Genomic DNA, 14,867 nt, shown 5'->3' with positions numbered 1-14,867 from the left:
GGGATATGAATAGCTATGTGAGGGACAGAAAAAAGTAGAGGGATATAACTCTGTTTAAACTAAGAAACTTAATTTTTAGTTTTGTCAATGGATAGATTGACAAATAAGTTGCTTAGAAGTAAAAATGGCACTGCTGATCATAAAGCTTCTGTTTGGCAGGCAGATTGAAAAAAATCATAGTTCTTTGTATCTCCTCCTATCCAGGGATGGGAGGTGAAGGCTATTTCTCCAGCCCTTGAATCTGAACTGGCCTTGTCACTTGTTTGACCAATGGAATAGGAGAAGCAAGGTTGCACTGATTTCAAGTCTGGGACCCGGAAGGCCTTGCAAATTTCCTCTGGCTTTCATGAAGCCCAGCCAGAAACCTAGGGGCTGACCTGCTGGAGATGCCATGTGTATTTGAGATGAGCTATAGTGCCAGCTGATGGTCTTAGACCCACAGCCCCATCATCCTGATACCTGACCATAGAGGCATGAGTGAACCAGCCTAGATCAACATTCAGAGCAGAACTACCAACCCACAAATTCATGAGTTAAACAAATGCTGATTGTTGAAGACACTAAATTTTGGAATGGTTTGTTATTTTAGCTTCTTTATTTGGGAGATGAGTGTATTAAAACAAATGATCTTTCAGTTTGCTTCAAGATCTTTCATCAATCACGTGAATCAAGGTGAAAGACTATAAAAGATGATCAAGTATGACCTAAACATTCATTACATTTTCGTAAAAAGTTAAAATATCAATATGCATATAAGTGCTATTGTCTATCCCATCTATTTTTCCTGATTTTTCTATGTATACTTCTCTATCATACCTAGTTTCTGAAAACCTTTATTGGCTTCTCTATACTTATAGCATAAATTCTAAGCTCTTCAGCAGGACATATTTGGATCCAGCAGAATACTAGTTTCTTTCTGAACAGGCCAAAGTTTGCCATTTCTTATTGGCTTCGTATGCTTTCACTTTGTTTTTAGGTATGCCTTTTTCCTCTTCTTTACCTGGTGAACAGCTCCTCATTCTTTAAAGCTCACTTGAAATGTCTTGTTCTCCGTGAAGTCCCTCCTAACTGTCCCAGTCAGAGATATTGTAACATTTAACATTTTTATTATAACTTCTACTGCATCGGATCATAATTTTTTTATTAATATGGTTGTGTTTTCTCTTAGAACATCAGATCTTGGGAACCTCGAAATACTAGAGAAAACAGATAATAAACAACCACACTATCCTAGCATGAAGATACACATCTTAATCACATGGGAAAAAAGAAGGAGTAATTGATTTCTATGCTCAGTATAGACAAAATTCATTCACCAGTTTTTTTTCCCAATGATCTCACTGGTCTGCCTTAAGTACATTACTGAAGCTAAACGATAGAAAAAAAAATAACAATATCTTAAAGAAGCAGCTCATCCAGCATAAATACGTGATTCCCCAGGTTCTTAAACACCAGATATTCTTCCCATTAATAGAAAAATACAAAAGACTAAAGGAAATTTAAGGTAGCAGCCCCATTGGTAGTAATGACTTTGTACCTGCACATAGGCTACCTTGAAGCTGTTAAAAGTCAGAAAACTTGTCATCTTCCAAAGGCTTGAGCTACTGAAACTCTGGAAGCTTCCCTTGCAAAAAAATGGACAAGCTGCATAATTGTTGTTTGCTAATTTTCCTGGGAGAAAAACATGAATTCACTTTGTCTAGACATGCTGATTATAATCCACCAAGCAATGATTAAAGAGTAATACTCTTCTTCATTATACAGAATGTTAAAGAGAACCTTGAATAACAATCAGAATTCTTGAAACACAACATAAAGGGTCACAGCCCATAATATAGTTTCTGTGAAACAAAGGCTTTATAAACACATCTAGGCAGAAGAACAGTGATGAGAAATTCTCTATTCTTGAGAAAAAGATAATGAAGCAACAATCATGAACAATCATGTAAGAAACTGGTTCCAATAATTTAAAATTGGATAACATACAATCCAATCTTGAGAATAATTTAAATGTAATTATTTCAAGTAAAACCTCAATGTATAAAGTATAACCTTACCTGGATTAACCCTGACATTAAGTCCAGCACTGATACTATGGGTTCCATATTAACATACAGATTTTTATGTAATCATTATTTCATCTTTGATTCTATTTGTATGTCTTTTACATATGTATTTCTTTGCTCTTTTCTGTGGGGTTTTACTCTCTTTAGAGGACAGAGTATTTCTTCTTGGCCTTTCATTGTTACCACAGCTGAGTAAATGTTTGTTCAATTCTAGTCAATACTTTATTGATTGATGAAGGAATGTTGGAGAATGTAAATGATCAGTTTCTATTAGTCCCCACTCATATAATTTATCATTTCATGAAGTTATTCTGCCCCCTAAAACTTGCTCAAATAATTTCTCTCCTATAAAAATCTTTGCACATATCCTGCCATATTGATCAAACTCAGTCTTCTCAACTCATGACTTTAACCCTTTATGAGTCTTCTTTGGCCAATCATTTTGTGCCAAAGATCATATATTCCCATATTTATTGTATTTTCTTTCACCATTAACTTTCTGAGTGTTTATCTCTTCTTTCTTTTCATAGTTTGGGAACTTTTGGAGTGTAGGGAATGTTTTATTTATTTATTATTTATAGTGCCTTCCTCAAGTTCTCTGTAAGTTGTGCTCAAAAATTTATTGATTCTTAAAATAATTACTAATAACTGATGTATCAATTTATTGAACTTGGCCATGTATACCTCTGCCAACTCCTTCAGAAGTGTCACCCTCTCCTCATCTTTGTGAGAGTAGGTTTAAAATGAATATTATAGGATGAAATATGCACTCTCCCCCCTACATTAGCTGGTATATGCTTAGGAGACCTAAAAAAGGTCAAAGTAATGAATATATGGGTTAAATTATTAATAGAAAGCAGGATTTTCAAAATGTTTAACATATTTTAGTGAATGACACATCAGACTAACACTCTCAGTGATATCAGGAGTAACACTCAGGTTAAATGATCTGTTCATTATCTCTGGATACATCCAAGAGTCTGTTGGCCAATTCCATTGCCTCAGTTTTGAGCTTGTCTCATTGTAAGACAAGGGATGCAGTCAGGGTCTGACTAAATGACAGTTATCAACTGTCACAAGACCATTTGAAAGTGAAGTACACTTTCTGCCAACTGTCAGTGCCAGACACAATGGAAAATCATTTTAAAGATTGCTCACAAATTGCATTAATATAGTTACCGAAGAGCTTCAATAAGTTACACTAATTGGGTGGGGGCCAGTCTAAAAAGTCAGACACCTAAGGCCCTTAGGAATTCTTCATACAAAATGTAATTTCTTAACTTTTAGGTTTCTAGAGTTGCACAAACTTGATTAAAGAAAGGCTTTAGCAGGCATCAGCTGTGATGAGAAAATGAATGATTTATTAGAATTTTCATTGTGTGTTTATAAACAAATGGAGAAATGAAGCTGGAGGAATGACCAATATGATAGAATCAGAAATTTAAATGACCTTCAATAGGCTAAAATAGTGAATTAGTGTAGTAAAATAAAATTATTTCAGGTAAATCTGTAGTTCTCTAACCTTCTTGAAAAAGGCCCCAGATAATTGACATGTAGAGGTTGGGTAAGTCACAGCTGAACAGTAATGCTATTAAAAAATAAATAGAAACACAAACAGACCAAAGACAAAAGAAAAGATAATACACACACACCTTAAGGGTTTTTAATAAACTGGAAGCTTAATATGAATGAATAATATCCTTCAAAATAAAATAATAAATTGTGTTAAGAGAATACTATCTTCTTTAATGCAGAAGTAATAGACTTCTCGGCACTGGTAAGACCTTGAAACTACAGTATTGTCTCAAGTTTGAATAGCACAGAGTAGAAAAGATATTAGCAGATGAGTTTGGGCCCAGAGGAAATGAATGGACAGGGAGAAAGCCAGAAACCATGGCTTACTATGCAGAAAATGGGGACATTTTAGTCGAGGTCAGAATAAATTTAGGACTGACTTTAATATCTTGAACTCTCACATTAAAGAGTTGATCAGTATCTTATCTTTGTCTCCATAGAACAGTACAAATGAGTAAAGGAAGTGAGCCAGATAACAGTGCAATGTAAATAACTTTCTAACACTTTGTGCCATTTGAAATTGCAATAGAATGCCTTGGGGTGTGGGTGGTGGGTAGTGAATTGTCAGTGATTGGAGTAATTATATAGCATGAATGCGCAAAATATATAGAAGACTTTTAGCTATGAACTTGGATCTTTTCCAACCATGAGTTGCAGTTATTATCACATTCCCTTAATTTTTATTTATTAATAAAACCATATTTATCTATCAGACACCTCTCCATCATTGTATGTTTACACCGATCTTTAAAGAAGAACTTCCATCTTTCCCTTCTTACTCTGTCCTGATTTGCCTGCTTGCAGGCTTTCTGCATCTTCACTCCCTCCCGGCCTGAGGGTGACCCCTGTAAGCCGTTTAGAACAGGCCTTACTAAAAGCACCTCTTTCTGAGTATGATGCAGGTTAATTTACCAAAGAGTAGAAAGCCCATTTCAGACTTCAGTAGCAAGTTGTTTTTCAATCCAGCTTTACTCATAATCTCCTTATTTTATTATTCAGCTACTATTGAGTAGGAGAATGGCAGAATGATTGAGTGCAGATCTAGAATGGCTGGATTTAAACTCGTGTGACCTTGGGCAAGTGACTTAACATCTGTATACTTCTGGTTTTATTTTTGTTCTTTTCACCTGTAAACTGGGCATAATAGAAGCACTTCTCTCATAAGTTGTGATTATAAAATGACTTAATTTATGGAAATTGTATTGAATCATCTTATCACATGCTAAGTGTTAACTATTATTAGTATTATTTTGAACTCAAAAATTCAGATTTCAGTAGGAGAAACGGTTACAGATAGAAATAAAAGAGCTGTAGTTCTGTTTTGGGTGCGGTGTGGGAGGCCAGCGTTAGTTCACAGAGAAGGTAATACATCATTTTAAATCCCGAGTAGGAGTTTTTCAGACAGATAAAGTGGGGTCAGGGAATGTGCATTCCTCCTACATAGGGTGGAAAGTATGGGCAAAGGCATGGAATGCAAAAGAATAGGACAAGCTCAAGGTAAGAGCACAGAGCAGGAGTTGACAGGGGCAGGAGATGACACTACAGGCCCAACAATGCCAAGCCCTGGAGGGCTTGCTGTACTTGCTTTTAGGGAAATTGGTCCCCGACTACCCCAGTGGTGCAGAGCAAAGTAAGATAGAACAGAAGTTGGCAAGCTTTTTCTGTAAAAAACAAAAACAAAAACAAAAACAAAAAAACGGATAGTATTACTTTAGGCTGTTCAGACCCCTTAGGGCTTTTCTGTGAATTTTTAAGAAATCCATTAAAATGTAAAAATTCTTCTTAGTTCAAAGGCTATTCATAAAAAGGTAGTGGGGAGCAAGAGGATTGCTTGAGTCCATAAGTCTGAGTCCAACCTGGGCAACATACTGTTGAGACCCTGTATCTTTTTTTTTTTTTTTTTTTTTTTTTTTTTTTGGCAGTGGACCAGATTTACTGACCCCTGATCTATACCTTAGATTCTACATAACGTCTCCACCCTTAAAAACCTTGGCTGGAGCAAAATGTGTATGTCAGGAAATGCCTTGAACTAGACCACAGGTCAGGCAATATTGATACTAGCAGTCAAGTCACTGAAGGATTTCATGAAGGGGAACAATGTTGTAGTTCTGTTTGAGAAAGAACACTCCGATTGCAGCATCAAAGATGGACTAGATGACAAATGACTAAAGTGGCCTATTAAAGGCTTTGGATGATGCCACCAAGCAGTTTAAGAGAGTCAGTACTCCCAGCATTTTATTGAATGAGGACCAGGAGGTAGGAGGAGCTATGCAGATAAATTCTCTTTCTTCTGTGTATTACTCTGAGGAAAATTTTTAATGTGTCTGTAGAGAAAACTGCTGTCTGTCTTCTCTGCTAATAACACCTTCTGTTTTTTAATTTAGTAGTACTTTAATCCTGGCCTCATCTCTGCTATCTAAAAAGCCCAGGGTATGGCACTAGTGGATGAAGAATCTGTAATGAAGTGTGAGAAAACAGGTCAGCAGGGAAGGAGGAAAAGTAAGAGAACATGTATGGGAATCATAAGAGAGAATTTCAGTCTGGGAGTGATCAGTGGTGACAAGAGCCACAGAGCTCTTGTCAGGTAGTCGGGCCTTGGGAGGCCAGTGATAATCTTGCTGGAGCAGTTTCCTTGGTGAGATGGGGATAATCACATTGCAGAGATTCTAAGAGGGAATGGGAAGTGAGGAAATAGACATGGACTCTATGTGGATTTGTATTTATAAAACCTGACGTTGAAGGAAAGGAGAGACAATATGCCATAAGCTCAAGGAAATGGAGCTTAGAGATAGGGTTTTCTTTGGAGTTTTTAATGTAGAAGAGTAAATGTGTTTATATATAAGGAGCAAAATAGGGAAATCATCCAGCCATTTTTTTAACCTATCAGTGATCATTGTATCTCAAAATATAACATTTAGTTCTCACTCTGCCCCTGAGTTTTGGCATTTCTTATCACCTTTAACTTGTTTTATTTTTCACTGTTTTATATTCAGTCTACATATTTGCAAGTGTATTATTTATTTCACATCCCTTACCTCTCAAATGTAAGGTACCTTGGGGCAAGGACTCTTACTTGTTTGTCTATTTTGTTTATTCTCAACACCTGGAAGAGTACCTGGCTCACAAGAGTACACAACATTATTTTTGTGGAGTGAGTAAATCTGACACATGTGAGATGTACTATTCTGGCACTTTTACTGACTTTCGAAAAAGCTTAAAATGTTAAAAAAGATATAAGGTAAACCAATTCTATGTTTTAGATAAAAATAACTAGGAACAAAGGCTAAGATTTTAAATAGATACAAGATTTTTTCAGCTAACTCTGATCCTTAGAATTATCAAAAAAGAATAAAAAATGAAGGCCAGGTTGTACTGACATCAGCAAAATGGCAGAATAGGACTTTCCAGTGCTGGTTCCCTCATAGAACCATTCATTTTAACAACTATCCATGCACAAAAATACCTTCACAAGAGCTGAGGCATCCAGGTGAGAGATTGTAGCACTTAGGTGTATTATAGAAATTTTTTAAAAGATATATTGAAGGATGGAAAGGGTAGTTTCACATTGTGGAAAGGGCAGTTTCACATTGTTCCTCCCTCAAACCCATTTAGCACGAGAGAGAGAGACAGACACTCTGAGTAGGGGAAGGAGAGCGAAGTGAGCGTCTGACTTTGCTGTGGACACCAGAACCAGGCCTACCCTTTGAAACCTGGTGCCAGACTGGTCCCCACCACTCCAGGCTCCAGACTGGCACCTTCAGATTAAACCTCCAGGCCTGTTCTGATGTGACATCTCATGGTAGGCCCTGCATACTTCAAGCCTGCCCCAGGCTCGAGGCAGGCCCTGCAGTCTGAGTCCCCAGTTGGGCACCCTTGGCTCCAGGCTCCAGATCAGCTTCAGCACCAGGTAAGCCCCTCCAGTACCAAGATCTAATCTGACCCCCACAAAGACCTAGGCTCTAGCCGAACTTGTCCAACCAGCCTTACTTTGTTGCTGTTGTTCTGTTATGTTTTATTTTAAGCTCCTAGCAGCATGAAGCCATGGTTTTTAGTCTGTCTCTAGTGATAAACAGAAAAGAGGCATGAGGAAAGGGCTTTGCTGGCCTAACCAGTAACAGAAACTATGACTATATACTCTCCTTTGGATACCCCTACTCGGCCTTTCCCTGCAGACCCAGTAGAAAGCTACACCCCCAGAAACCTCTGGAGTTTGAGGTTTCAACTCAGGATCCAAGAGTTTGGGATTCTGGAGTTTGGACCCAGGATTCAGGCTCACCCAAGGCTCCAGACTGAACTCAGAATCCAGGACAGCCTCTGTGACAACAGACTCTGACTCTACCCTAACACCAGCCCAGAGCCCAGCCCCAGCTGCCAAAGTCTTCAGGCCCACCTCAGGCTCCAGACCAGCTCAACACCATGTCAGTTCCTCTAGCCCCAAACTCCAGCTGTAATCTGGCCCCTATGGATACACACTCTAGGCTGACCTAGTGCTAGGTTGGCACGTGTAGCCCTAGGCTCCAGGCAAGTTCCTGTGGTTCCATGCTCCAGCAGATGCAGGTTTCAGGCCTGTACCAATATACCCTGGCATTGTGCCGGCCCCTAAAAACCCAGACTCCAGTATCACCACCGTGGTCCTGAGCTCCAGGTTAACATTCACACAGCCAGCCAGGATCAAGGCCTACTCCAGTGCTGGTTTGGCCCCTATGGATCTAGGCTCTAAGACCATCCCTGCAGACCCAGTAGACAGATCCATACCAGCGGACTCTGGATCCAGGGTGGCTCCTGTGGAGAGAGAATCCAGGGCCATCTTGGAAGACTCAAACTCCAAGACTCCAGGAGTGTCCAGTGGAAATAGGCTATAGGCCCAACCCTGAAGACGTAGGCATCATACAAGACCCAGTGGACTCAGGCACTAGGCCCACCCATTTCCTGATTCAGACACCAGGTCAACCTACCCAAGGACTCCAGCAGCAAGCCTGTCTGCAGGTTCTGCCAGATTGTCCACCCAGAATCTCTGGATAAGCTGACTTTTCATGCTGAAGCAAGTCTGTGAAGACTTGAATAGGCATGTATATCAAATGTGCAGACATCAACACATGACTATAAGGATCATTAAAAATCGGGAAAACATGACATCACCCAAGGAACAAAATAAAGCACAGATAACTATATTAGGCCATTCTGACAATGCCATAGAGAAATAACAGAGACTGGGTAATTTATAAAGAAAAGAAGCGTAATTGACTGATGGTTCTATAGGCTGCATAGGAAGCATAGTGGCTTCTGCTTTCCAGGAGGCCTCAGGAAGCTTCCAATCATGGTAGAAGGCAAAGGAGGAATGAGACATCTCATATGGCAGAAGCAGGATCAGGAGAGAGAGGGTGGAGGTGTCACACACACACTTTTAACTGACCAGATCTCATGAGAACTTACTAACTGTGGTGAGGACAGTACCAAGAGGGATAGTACTAAATGATTAATGAGAAACTGCCCGCATGATCCAATCACCTCTCACCAGGCCTAACTTCCAACATTAAGAATTACAACTGGACATGAGATTTGGGCAGGGACACAGATTCAAACCATATCAGTAACCAATTCTTAAAAAATGATCTATGAGCTGCCTGATAAAAATTCAAAATAATCATCTTTAAATGCTAAAGCAAGGCTGGGCACAGTGGTTCATGCTTGTAATCCCAGCAGTTTGGGAGGCCAAGGCAGGTGTATCACCTGAGGTCAGGAGTTCAAGACCAGCCTGGCCAACATGGCAAAATCTCATCTCTACTAAAAATACAAAAATTAGTCAGGTATAGTGGTGGACACCCGTAATCCCAGCTTCTTGGGAGGCAGAGGCAAGCGAGTCACTTGAACCCAGGAGGTGGAGGTTGCAGTGAGCTAAGATTGTGCCACTGCACTGCATTCTAGCCTGGGTGACAGAGGGAGACTCCATCTGAAAAATAAAATAAAAAATTAATAAAAAATAAAAATAAAAAGCTAAAACAGCTGCAGGAGAATATAGATACTACATGATATCAGCTAAACAATGCACAAACAATATGCAAAGTTGAACAAAGAAATATAAACCATAAAAAAGAAACAAAAAGAAATTCTGGAACTAAAAAACTCAGTGGCTAAACTGAAACATTCCATACAGAGCTTCAACAACAGGCTCAATCAAGCAAAAATAAAAAGAATCAATGAACTTGAAGAGAGGTTATTGTAATTTTTTCAATTAGAGGAGCATAAAAAAACAAAAGGGTGAAGAAAGCTTATTGGACTTATGGGGCACCATCAAGCAACCAATAGACACATTATGGGAGCCACTGAGGGAGCAAAGAGAAAAATAAAAAGAAGGTAATATTTTTGTCATTAAATAAATAATGACAGAAGAATTTTCACATCTGAAGAGGGAAAAGAATACCAATATTCCTGAATCCCAACTATCCCAGAAAGATTAAATATATAAAGAGATCTTTTCTGAGACACTTTATAATGGAATTCTTTAAAATCAAAGACAAAATGAGAATTTTGAAAGCAGCAAGAGAACAGCAACTTACCACATACAAGGGAATCATCATAAGATTCTATAAATGGATTTCCCAGCAGAATTTTTTTTGCAGGCCAGGAGAGTGTAGTATGATGACTTTCAAGTACTAAAGAAAAAAACCTGCCAACTCATAAGTGGGAGCTAAATAACATGTATATGTAGATATAGAGGGTGGAATGATAGACAATGGAGACTTGGAAAGGTTACAAAGTAGGATGAAGACTCATGATAAGAGGTTACTTAATGGGTACTATGTACATTAACAAAATTGCACTGATATTTCATAAATTTATATATATTTTAAAAAGAAAAAAAAAAACCCTGCCACTCAAGAATACTATGCCCAGCAAGACTGTCTTTCAGAAATGAAGGAGTGATAAAGACTTTTCCAGACTGAAAGAACCTATGAAAATTCATCACCACTGTACCTGCTTTACAAGAAATGCTAAAGGGAGTTCTTCAAGTTTAAATGAAAGGATGATAACTAACAACATGAAAATAAATGAAAGTGAAAAACTCATTTTAAAAATAGTCAAAATCACAACACTGTACAAGTATGATGGTGGTGCATAAACCATTTTTAACTCTGGTAAGAATGTTAAGATATTAAATAGAATTTTAACTATAGTAATTTGTTAATGGATATGCTTAATATATAAAGACATAAATTGTGACAGCTATAAGAAAAAATAAGGGAGAAATAGACTTTAAAGTGTACAGTTTTTGTATGTGGTTGAAGTTAAAATGTTACCAGCTTAAAATAGACTGTCATAAACTATAAGATCTTTAATGTAAGCCTGATAGTAACCACAAAGAAGAAATCTGTGGCAGATATATAAAAGATTAAGAGAAAGAAATCAAAACACACAATTACAAAAAATTACCTGTAGAGACTAACAAAAGAACTTAGCAAAATTGTAGGATACAAAATCGATATACCAAATCAGTATCGTTTGAATACATTAACAATAACCTGTTTGAAAAAGAAATAAAGAGAATCATCCAATTTATAATATTATAAAAACACTTAAGAATAAATTTAAGGAGATGAAAGATTTGTTCACTGAACTATAAGATATTGATAAAAAAAATTAAAGATGACTCATCAAATGAAAGATATCCCATGTTCACTGATTGGAAAAATTAATATTGTTAAAATGTCCATACCACCCAAAGTGATCTGCAGATTCAATGCACTTCCTATCAAAATTACAAGAACATTTTACACAGAAATAGAAAAAAAATCTAAAATTAGTGTGGGACTACAAAGGACCCCCAAATAGCTAAAGCAATCTTAAGCAAAAAGAACAAAGGTGGAGGCATCACACTATATGATTCAAATATACTACAGAGATATAATAGTCAACATAACATGGAACTGGTATAAAAACAGACATATAGATCATTAGAACCAAATAGAGACCATGGAAATACATTCATGCATTTTTGTTCTATTGATCTTCAACAAAGGAGCCAAGAATGCACAATAAATAAATAAGTCTTTTAAATAAATAGTGTTAGAAAACCAGATATTCACAGGCAGAAGAATGAAATTAGAAGCTCATCTCCCACCATATCTAAGAATAAAATCAAAATGGATTGAAGATTTAAATTTAAGTCTTACACAGTAAGTAAACTAGAATAAAACATAGGAGAACATGTTCTTGATACTGGTCTGGACAATGACTATTTTTGGAGATGACCTTGAAGCACAGCAACAAAAGTAAAAATAGAGAAATGAGATTACATCAAACTAAAATGCTTCTACATAGCAAAGGTAACAATCAACAAAGTAATGAGAAAACCTTCAAAAGGGGAACATACATTTCTAAGCCATATATTTGATAAGGGGTTAATATTCACGCTATATGGGAACAAAAACAACCCAGTAGCAAGAAAACAACCTGATTTAAAAATGGATAAAGGACTTGAATCAACACTTTTTAAAAGAAGACATACAAATGGCCAACAATCATATGAAAAGAATACTTAACATCACTAATCATCAGTGAAATGCAAATGAAAACCACAGTGAAATATCACCTCACGCCTTTCAGAATGGCTGCCAAAACGACGATAATAAATGTTGATAAGGATGTAGAGAAAAGCGAATTCTTGTACACTGTTGATGGGAATGTAAATTAGTACAACCATTATGAAAAACATATGGAGTTTGGTTAGAAAATTTAAAATAGAATTACCATATGATTCAGGAATTCCACTTCTGTATATTTTTATGAAGAAAATGAAACCACTATGTCCAAAAGATATTTGTAATCCTATGTTCATTGCAGCGTTATTCACAATTGCCAAGATATGGAATCAACCTGTTTTCATCAACAATAAAATGGATAAAGAAAATGTGACATATATACACAATGAAATACTATTTAGCTTTATAAAACAAGGAAATCCTGTCACTTGCTAAAAATGGATGAAGCTGGAGGACATTATGCTAAGTTAAATAAGTTTGGCACAGAGAGACAAATACTGCTATGATCTCACTTACATGTGGAATGTAAAAAAGTTGAACTCATAGAATAATAGAACAGAATGGTGGTATCGAGGTGCTGGGAAGGGGTGGGTGATGGTAATGAAATAGGGAGAAGGTGATCAAAGTGTACAGAGTTTCAGTTAGACAGGATGTGTAAGTTTGGGAGATCTGTTGTACAGCATGTGGCTACAGTTAATAATAATACATGCACATCTCAGAGGTATTGTAGGTTTGGTTCTAGACCACTGCAATAAAGCAAATAGCACAAGTGAGTCCCACAAATTCTGGTTTCACAGTGCATATAAAAATTATATTTAAACTATAGTCTATTATGTGTACAATAGCATTATGTTTAAAAAGCAATGTACATACCTTAATTAAAACAAACTTTATTGCTAAAAAATGCTAACTATCATCTTATCCTCAGCAAATCATAATTGTTTTTTGCTGGTGGAGGGTCTTGCCTCAATGTTGATGGCTACCAACTGATCAGGGTGGTGGCTGTTGAAGGTTGGGGTAGTTGTGGCAATTTCTTAAAATAAGACAACAATGAAGTTTGCCACATCAATTGACTCTTCCCTTTCACAAAAGATTTCTCCATAGCGTGTTATGAAGTTGGATACCATTTTCTCCACAGTGGAACTTCTTTTAAAACTGGGGTCAACCCTCTCAAACCCTGACACTACTTTATTAATTAAATTTATGTAATGTCCTAATTGCTTTGTTATCATTTCAACAATGTTCACAGTATCTTCACCAAGAGTAGATTCCATCCCAAGAAACCACTTTCTTTGCTCATCCATAAGAAGCAGCTCTCTCATCTGTTTAAGTTTGATCATGAGATTGCAGCAATTCAGGCATATCTTCAGGCTCCACTTCTAATTCTGTTTATCTTGCTATTTCCAACACATCTGCAGTGACTTCCTCCACTGAAGCCTTGAACCCCTCAAAGCCATCTGTGAGGATTAAAATCACCTTCTAAACTTACTTTAATGTCGATATTTTGATATCGTCCCATGAATCACAAATGTTCTTAATGGTTTCTAGAATGGCAGCTGCTTTTCAAAAAGTTTTCAATTTACTTCGCCCAGATCCATCAGAGTAATCACTCTCTATGGTAGCTATAGCATTATGAAATACATTTCTTAAATAATAAGGCTTGAAAGTTGAAATTATGCCTGTATTCATAGGCTGCAGAATGAATGCTGTGTTAGCAGGCAAGAAAACAATATTAATCTTCTTGGGTATCTCTATTGGAGCCCTTGAGTGGCTATATGCATTGTCAATGAAATGAATAGTAATATTTTGAAAGAATTTTATTTTTTCTAAGAAGTAGGTTTCAACAGCAGGCCTAAAATATTCAATAAACCATTTTGTAAACAGATGTGCTATCATCCAGGCCTTGTTGTTCCGTTTAATAGAGCACAGGCAGAATAGATTTAGCATAATTGTTTATTAAATTTTGATTTGTTTATTATACTTCAAGTTCGGGCATACATGTGCAGAACATTCAGGTTTGTTACATAACTATACACATGCCATGGTGGTTTGCTGCTCTCATCAACCCATCATCTACATTAGGTATTTCTCCTAATGCTATCCCTACCCTAGCCCCCGACCCCTGACAGGCCCCGGTGTGTGATGTTCCCCTCCCTGTGTCCATGTGTTCTCATTGTTCAACTCCAACTTATGAGTTGAACATGCAGAGTTTGGTTTTCTATTCCTGTGTTAGTTTGCGGAGAATGATGGTTTCCAGCTTCATCCATGTTCCTGCAAAGGACATGAACTCATACATTTTGTGGTTGCATAGTATTTCATGGTGTATATGTGCCACATTTTCTCTATCCAGTCTATCATTGATGGGCATTTGGGTTACTTCCAAATCTTTGCTATTGTGATCACTGTTGCTATAAACATACGTGTGCACGTGTCTTTATGGTAGAATGATTTATAATCCTTTGGGTGTATACCCAGTAATAGGTTTGCTAGGTCAAATAGTATTTCTGGTTCTAGATCCTTGAGGAATCACCACACTGTCTTCCACAATGGTTGAACTAATTTACACTCCCACCAACAGTGTACAAGGGTTCCTATTTCTCCACATCCTCTTCAGCATCTGTTGTTTCCTAACTTTTTAATGATTGCCATTCTAACTGGTGTGAGATTGTATCACATTGTGGTTTTG

Source organism: Chlorocebus sabaeus, chromosome 13 (assembly GCF_047675955.1).
Source record: "Chlorocebus sabaeus isolate Y175 chromosome 13, mChlSab1.0.hap1, whole genome shotgun sequence".
NCBI classification, from domain to species: Eukaryota; Metazoa; Chordata; class Mammalia; order Primates; family Cercopithecidae; genus Chlorocebus; species Chlorocebus sabaeus.
The sequence above is the reverse complement of the archived record's forward strand: the minus strand, read 5'-3'. Positions refer to the sequence as shown.